This window comes from Eubalaena glacialis, chromosome 9, assembly GCF_028564815.1.
Source record: "Eubalaena glacialis isolate mEubGla1 chromosome 9, mEubGla1.1.hap2.+ XY, whole genome shotgun sequence".
NCBI classification, from domain to species: domain Eukaryota; kingdom Metazoa; phylum Chordata; class Mammalia; order Artiodactyla; family Balaenidae; genus Eubalaena; species Eubalaena glacialis.
Window position 1 is genome coordinate 26,674,232 of NC_083724.1, and position 8,570 is coordinate 26,682,801.

Consider the following 8,570-nt stretch of genomic DNA (forward strand, 5'->3'; position numbering starts at 1 on the left):
CTTTGGCTGAGACTCTTCTCTGGGGGCAGCCTGCCCACTGGGCTTGTCTTGGCCTGCTAGGGACACAGGCCTTCCTTTAGATATCAGGCTACCCCTAAGGCCAGGTCTAGCCCAGAGAGTCTGAGATTTTATGAGCAGCACTTCCCTCCTCTGCAGGTCAACTTCAGACACCAGGTCCCAATCTTGTCTTGGACGGCTTGGATCAGAGGCTCTTGCCAGATGTGGAAATACCCAACCAGACTTTCCTCGGGCCAGCCTCACATGGATCCAGGCATCTGTCTACAGATGAAGGGGGGCTGGCAGCAGCCAAGGTTTCAGTGCTCAGCCTCTGAAGGAACGTGAGGGCCAGCAGGCAGCACAGCTCCACAGAGCAATGGCCTCTGAGTGCTGTTTTCAACTGGGCTGCCATTATGCCATTTGGAGCTGAGACGGAAAACTTGGATAAATTTCCCTCATGCTCTGAAGCCACAAGAATTTACATTGGTCAGAAGTCATACATTATGGAGCCCTGTTTGGGGACACGGAGAATTCCAGAGTATATTTTTGGTAAATTTGATATATCCTTGATACGTAGTTGCTTAGAAACAGCAATTTGTATAAGTTATACAGTGACAATATTTTCCAAACCTAAGTCTGGCAAGAATGAGTGTATTTATTGGGACACAGCATATTTGAAATTGGAACTCAACCGAAACTGCTCAGAGGTATGGACTCCCTAGAAATGCATGACACACTAAGTTCACAAACAGAATGTGATTCAGGGTGATTGATTTCTCCATACTCACAGACTTGAGCATAGGAATGAGCTACTGTACAGAGCACAAATTGTATTTTTTTTTGAATTTTATTTATTTTTTTATACAGCAGGTTCTTATTAGTCATCCATTTTACACACATCAGTGTATACATGTCAATCCCAATCTCCCAATTCATCACACCACCACAACCACCCCCGCCGCTTTCCCCCCTTGGTGTCCATACGTTTGTTCTCTACATCTGTGTCTCAATTTCTGCCCTGCAAACCGGTTCATCTGTACCATTTTTCTAGGTTCCACATATATGTGTTAATATACAATATTTGTTTTTCTCTTTCTGACTTACTTCACTCTGTATGACAGTCTCTAGATCTATCCACGTCTCTACAAATGACCCAATTTCGTTCCTTTTTATGGCTGAGTAATATTCCATTGTATATATGTACCACATCTTCTTATCCATTCGTCTGTCGATGGGCATTTAGGTTGCTTCCATGACCTAGCTATTGTAAATAGTGCTGCAATGAACATTGGGGTGCATGTGTCTTTTTGAATTATGGTTTTCTCTGGGTATATGCACAGTAGTGGGATTGCTGGGTCATATAGTAATTCTATTTTTAGTTTTTTAAGGAACCTCCATACTGTTCTCCATAGTGGCTGTATCAATTTACATTCCCACCAACAGTGCAAGAGGGTTCCCTTTTCTCCACACCCTCTCCAGCATTTGTTGTTTGTAGATTTTCTGATGATGCCCATTCTAACTGGGGTGAGGTGATACCTCATTGTAGTTTTGATTTGCATTTCTCTAATAATTAGTGATGTTGAGCAGCCTTTCATGTGCTTCTTGGCCATCTGTATGTCTTCTTTGGAGAAATGTCTATTTAGGTCTTCTGCCCATTTTTGGATTGGGTTGTTTGTTTTTTTAATATTGAGCTGCATGAGCTATTTATATATTTTGGAGATTAATCCTTTGTCCATTGATTCATTTGCAAATATTTTCTCCCATTCTGAGGGTTGTCTTTTCGTCTTGTGTATAGGTTCCTTTGCTGTGCAAAAGCTTTGAAGTTTCATTAGGTTCCATTTATTTTTGTTTTTATTTCCATTACTCTAGGAGGTGGATCAGAAAAGATCTTGCTGTGATTTATGTCAAAGAGTGTTCTTCCTATGTTTTCCTCTAAGAGTTTTATAGTGTCCAGTCTTACATTTAGGTCTCGAATCCATTTTGAGTTTATTTTTGTGTATGGTGTTAGGGAGTGTTCTAATTTCATTCTTTTATATGTAGCTGTCCAGTTTTCCCAGCACCACTTATTGAAGAGACTGTCTTTTCTGCATTGTATATCCTTGCCTCCTTTGTCATAGATTAGTTGACCATAGGTGTGTGGGTTTATCTCTGGGCTTTCTATTCTGTTCCATTGATCTATATTTCTGTTTTTGTGCCAGTACCATATTGTCTTGACTACTGTAGATTTGTAGCATAGTCTGAAGTCACGGAGTCTGATTCCTCCAGCTCCGTTTTTTCCCCTGAAGACTGCTTTGGCTATTCGGGGTCTTTTGTGTCTCCATACAAATTTTAAGATTTTTTGTTCTAGTTCCATAAAAATGCCATTGGTAATTTGATAGAGATTGCACTGAATCTGTAGATTGCTTTGGGTACTATAGTCATTTTCACAATATTGGTTCTTCCAATCCAAGAACATGGTATACCTCTCCATCTGCTGGTATCATCTTTAATTTCTTTCATCAGTGTCTTATAGTTTTCTGCATACAGGTCTTTTGTCTCCCTTGGTAGGTTTATTCCTAGGTATTTTATTCTTTTTGTTGCAATGGTAAATGGGAGTGTTTCCTTAATTTCTCTTTCAGATTTTTCATCATTAGTGTATAGGAATGCAAGAGATTTCTGTGCATTAATTTTGTATCCTGCAACTTTACCAGATTCATTGATTAGCACTAGTAGTTTTCTGGTGGCATCTTTAGGATTCTCTATGTATAGTATCATGGCATCTGCAAACAGGGACAGTTTTACTTCTTCTTTTGCAATTTGTATTCCTTTTATTTCTTTTTCTTCTCTGATTGCCGTGGCTAGGACTTCCAAAACTATGTTGAATAATAGTGGTGAGAGTGGACATCCTTGTCTTGTTCCTGATCTTAGAGGAAATGCTTTCAGTTTTTCACCATTGAGAATGATGTTTGCTGTGGGTTTGTAGTATATGGCCTTTATTATGTTGAGGTAGGTTCCCTCTATGCCCACTTTCTGGAGAGTTTTTATCATAAACGGGTGTTGAATTTTGTCAAAAGCTTTTTCTGCATCTATTGAGATGATTATATGGTGTTTATTCTTCAATTTGTTAATATGGTGTATCACATTGATTGATTTGCGTATATTGAAGAATCCTTGCATCCTTGGGAAAAATCCCACGTGATCATCATGTATGATCCTTTAAATGTGTTGTTGGATTCTGTTTGCTAGTATTTTGTTGAGGATTTTTGCATCTATATTCATCAGTGATATTGGTCTGTAATTTTCTTTTTTTGTAGTATCTTTGTCTGGTTTTGGTATCAGGGTGATGGTGGCCTCGTACAATGAGTTTGGGTGTGTTCCTTCCTCTGCAATTTTTTGGAAGAGTTTGAGAAGCATGGGTGTTAGTTCTTCTCTAAATGTTTGATAGAATTCACCTGTGAAGCCATCTGGTCCTGGACTTTTGTTTGTTGGAAGATTTTTAAGCACAGTTTCAATTTCATTACTTGTGATTGGTCTGTTCATATTTTCTATTTCTTCCTGGTTCAGTCTCAGAAGGTTATACCTTTCTAAGAATTTGTCCATGTCTTCCAGGTTGTCCATTTTATTGGCATAGAGTTGCTTGTAGTAGTCTCTTAGGATGCTTTGTATTTCTGCGGTGTCTGTTGTAACTTCTCCTTTTTCATTTCTAATTTTATTGATTTGAGTCCTCTCCCTCTTTTTCTTGATGAGTCTGGCTAATGGTTTATCAATTTTATTTATCTTCTCAAAGAACCAGCTTTTAATTTTATTGATCTTTGCTATTGTTTTCTTTGTTTCTATTTCATTTATTTCTGCTCTGATCTTTATGATTTCTTTCCTTCTGCTAACTTTGCGTTTTGTTTGTTCTTCTTTCTCTAGTTCCTTTAGGTGTAAGGTTAGATTGTTTGAGATTTTTCTTGTTTCTTGAAGTAGGCTTGTATAGCTATAAACTTCCCTCTTAGAACTGCTTTTGCTGCATCCCATAGGTTTTGGATTGTCGTGTTTTCATTGTCATTTGTCTCTAGGTATTTTTTTATTTCCTCTTTGATTTCTTCAGTGATCTCTTGGTTATTTAGTAATGTATTGTTTAGCCTCCATGTGTTTGTGTTTTTTACGTTTTTTTCCCTGTAATTTATTTCTAATCTCACAACATTGTGGTCGGAAAAGATGCTTGATATGATTTCAGTTTTCTTAAATTTACTGAGGCTTGATTTGTGACCCAAGATGTGATCTATCCTGGAGAAGGTTCCGTGTGCACTTGAGAAGAAAGTGTAATTTTCTGTTTTCAGATGGAATGTCCTATAAATATCAGTGAAATCTATCTGGTCTGTTGTGTCATTTAACGCTTGTGTTTCCTTACTAATTTTCTGTTTGGATGATGTGTCCATTGGTGTAAGTGAGGTGTTAAAGTCCCTCACTATTATTGTGTTACTGTCGACCTCCTCTTTTATAGCTGTTAGCATTTGCCTTATGTATTGAGGTGCTCCTATGTTGGGTGCATATATATTTATAATTGTTATATCTTCTTCTTGGATTGATCCCTTGATCATTATGTAGTGTCCTTCCTTGTCTCTTGTAACATTCTTTATTTTAAAGTCTATTTTATCTGATATGAGTATTGCTACTCCAGCTTTCTTTTGATTTCCATTTGCATGGAATACCTTTTTCCATCCCCTCACTTTCAGTCTGTATGTGTCCCTAGATCTGAAGTGGGTCTCTTGTAGACAGCATATATATGGGTCTTGTTTCTGTATCCATTCAGTGAGCCTGTGTCTTTTGGTTGGAGCTTTTAATCCATTCACGTGTAAGGTAATTATCGATATGTATGTTCCTGTTACCATTTTCTTAATTGTTATGGGTTTGTTTTTGTAGGTCCTTTTCTTCTCTTGTGTTTCCCACTTAGGGAAGTTCCTTTAGCATTTGTTGTAGAGCTGGTTTGGTGGTGCTGAATTCTCTTAGCTTTTGCTTGTCTGTAAAGCTTTTGATTTCTCCACAAGTCTGAATGAGATCCTTGCTGGGTAGAGTAATATTGGTTGTAGGTTCTTCCCTTTCATCACTTTAAGTGTATCATGCCACTCCCTTCTGGCTTGTAGAGTTTCTGCTGAGAAATCAGCTGTTAACCTTATGGGAGTTCCCTTGTATGTTATTTTCATTTTTCCCTTGCTGCTTTCAATAATTTTTGCCAATTTGATTACTATGTGTCTCAGTGTGTTTCTCCTTGGGTTTATCCTGTATGGGACTCTCTGCACTTCCTGGACTTGGGTGGCTATTTCCTTTCCCATGTTAGGGAAGTTTTCGACTATAATCTCTTCAAATATTTTCTCTGGTCCTTTCTCTCTCTCTTCTCCTTCTGGGACCCCTATAATGCGAACATTGTTGCGTTTTATGTTGTCCCAGAGGTCTCTTATGCTGTCTTCATTTCTTTTCATTCTTTTTTCTTTATTCTGTTCCGCAGCACTGAATTCCACCATTCTGTCTTCCAGGTCACGTATCCGTTCTTCTGCCTCAGTTATTCTGCTATTGATTCCTTCTAGTGTAGTTTTCATATCAGTTACTGTATTGTTCATCTCTGTTTGTTTGTTCTTTAATTCTTCTAGATCTTTGTTGAACATTTGCTGCATCTTCTCGATCTTTGCCTCCATTCTTTTTCCAAGGTCCTGGATCATCTTCACTATCATTTTTCTGAATTCTTTTTCTGGAATGTTGCCTATCTCCACTTCATTTAGTTGTTTTTCTGGGGTTTTATCTTGTTCCTTCATCTGGTACATAGCCTTCTGCCTTTTCATCTTGTCTATCTTTCTGAGAACGTGGTTTTTGTTCCACAGGCTGCAGGACTGTAGTTCTTCTTGCTTCTGCTCCACAAATTGTCTTTTTAATTGCATTTCAACAAGCCAAATAATACATAAATAAACTCACACACACACACACAAAATTAAAACAATAGTAGTAAAGCCAAAGTCTTTCCTGACTATTGTCCCCAAATCTAGTCCCACTTCAGCAGTAACTCCTGCTATAAGTTTGATGTGTTGCCTTCTAGAGCTTTTCTATCCATCTACATAAATATATATATTTGTAAATATGTTGTTATTTGAACATAAATTGCATCATATTTTTATATTACCTAGTAACTTACTATTTTCAGTGAATATATACTAGAGATTTTTCCAAATCTGAACATATTTGATTTCTCATTATTAACTTACGGCTGTTGTATTTTACGGCTGCATAGCACTCTGTGACCTGCAGATACTGTGGTGGACTTAGCAACTCTCCAGTAGCCAGGCATTTAAGCTATTCCTAGATATTCATTATTACAAGCAATGCTGTGATGAAATATTTAATTATGCTATTTAGAACACATGAAAGTGTTTATTTAGGATGACTATTTAAAGGTGGTATCCAAAAATGATGAAGGAATTTCCTAGGCAGTTTTCAAGTTGCTTGTTGGGGTGTGGTTACCTTGATCTTGGCTGCAAATGAACTGTTTATGTACAAGGGAGGCCCTGCTGAACAGAGCACAGGTGGTAGACCCTAATGCCTATAGGGACCAGGTATTAAATATAAATGAGGTGAGCCAGTGAGTGTAAGACAGTCAGGAGAGGTGGGGAACATGGTGAACAGCAGACCACTACGCTCCTGTGTCTGGGGTGGCCTCTACTCAGCTCTAGCCAACTCCTGGAGTATAGGAATGAAGACTTGGTATTGCCAGATGTTCCAAAGGAACCTGGATTTTTTTTTAATAATATAAATTTTATTTTTTTATACAGCAGGTTCTTATTAATTACCTATTTTATACATATTAGTGTATATATGTCAATCCCAATCTCCCAGTTCATCCCACCCCCTGCCACTTTCCCCCCTTGGTGTCCATACGTTTGAAGAACCTGGAGTTTTTAAATGTGAAACCTTCAGGTTTTTAAATGTTGGCACTAATTCCATTAAAAATTTTTTTTATTTTTTATTTTTTATTTTTTGGCTGAGCTGTGAGGCTTGTGGGATCTTAGTTCCCCAACCAGGGATTGAACCCAGGCCCTCGGCAGTGAAAGCGCCAAGTCCTAACCACTGGACCGCCAGGGAATTCCCTACTAATTCCATTTTTTAGAAAACACTGTGAGGGCAAAAACAAAACAAAAGAACAACAACACACATTTGCATACCAGATTCAGCGGTCTGTGGGCATCGGACTCCTAGGGGGTAGGTCCGTGGGGAATGGCTTCTCTGGACCCAATTTTGACCAGTGGGGATGGATCACCTGGTGCCGTAACCTTGGCAGAGAGCGGCTCTCTTCCACGGAGCCGGAGACGGAGTGGGCTGGGGGGCAGAGCTCTGCAAAGGGCTCAGAAGTCAGGGAGACAGCGCTCAAGCAGTTCAGAAAATGCTACAGACTGGCTTCTGGGAGGAAGCTCTGAGGAGCAGATTTCAGCTCAGCCCAGAAGAAAACACGGTAACAGGCAGAGCTGTCTAGAGCTTGAAGAGGTGCTTTGGGCATAATGAGTGTCCCCTCCCGAGAGTGGACAGAGAGAGGCTGGCAATCCACCTGAAGGGATAGTGCAGGCGAGATTCTGGCTTAGATGTGGGCTGGAACAGAGGACAATTAAAATTCTCGTCAGTCTTGAGATCACCATTTAGATTTAAATTGAAGAGTTACTTAATGAGACCTTACAGGGTGTGAGAGAAGAGACAAGGGCCTACATTTGTAGAGCACTTACTAAGTGTCACACAGGCTGTGCTGGCACTTCACAGACAACATCAAATCCAGGCCTCCCAACAATCCTTCCAGGCTAGCATTAAGCTCACTTTGCTGATGAAGAAAATGAGACTCAGAGCTAAGTGACTTGTCCAAGGTCATGTGGCCAGGAAGTGGTGGGGCCAGGCCTCCAACACTGGTCCTTCTGGCTCAGAATTCAGTGCTTTTCCCACCATGGTTCTCTATTTTATTTTTACCATGTAGGAAAGAGTTTAAAACAAAGATAACCAGCCATCCAAGTGCACAGTGCTCTGTTGCTTACAAAGCTCTTCTACGTTCATTTTTGCATGTTCCCAATGAACTCTGTTGAAAGCCTCAGACTCACACGCCTGCATCTCTGTTATCCTCAAACATTTGCTCCATACCATCAGTCAGCAAAACCAGGAGAGCCTATACCTAACCCTAACCCTACACTGGTGCCATTTCTACCTCTGGGCCAGAGCAAAGATAGTCTCAAAATTGGCTCTCAAATACCCTTGCAGTATAGTTACAATTTTTTTTTCCTTTTTCCCTTTTAAATAATTTTTTTTCTTTTTTTTAAAATTTAGATATATTTGCCATATTAGTTTCAGGTGTACAACAGAATGATTTGATATTTGCTTACATTGTGACGTGATCGCCACAATAAGTCTAGATAACATCCATCACTATACACGGTTACAATTTTATTTATTTATTTGCCCTTGCAGTATAAAGGTGACAATCACGATGTTAATTTCTACTTTTCAGGGAAATCCCTGCCTTCATTTTTAGAGCATTCTACTTCTGCACACAGAGGCATCCAATTTTGGGGGAGAGTATTTGGCTGCAG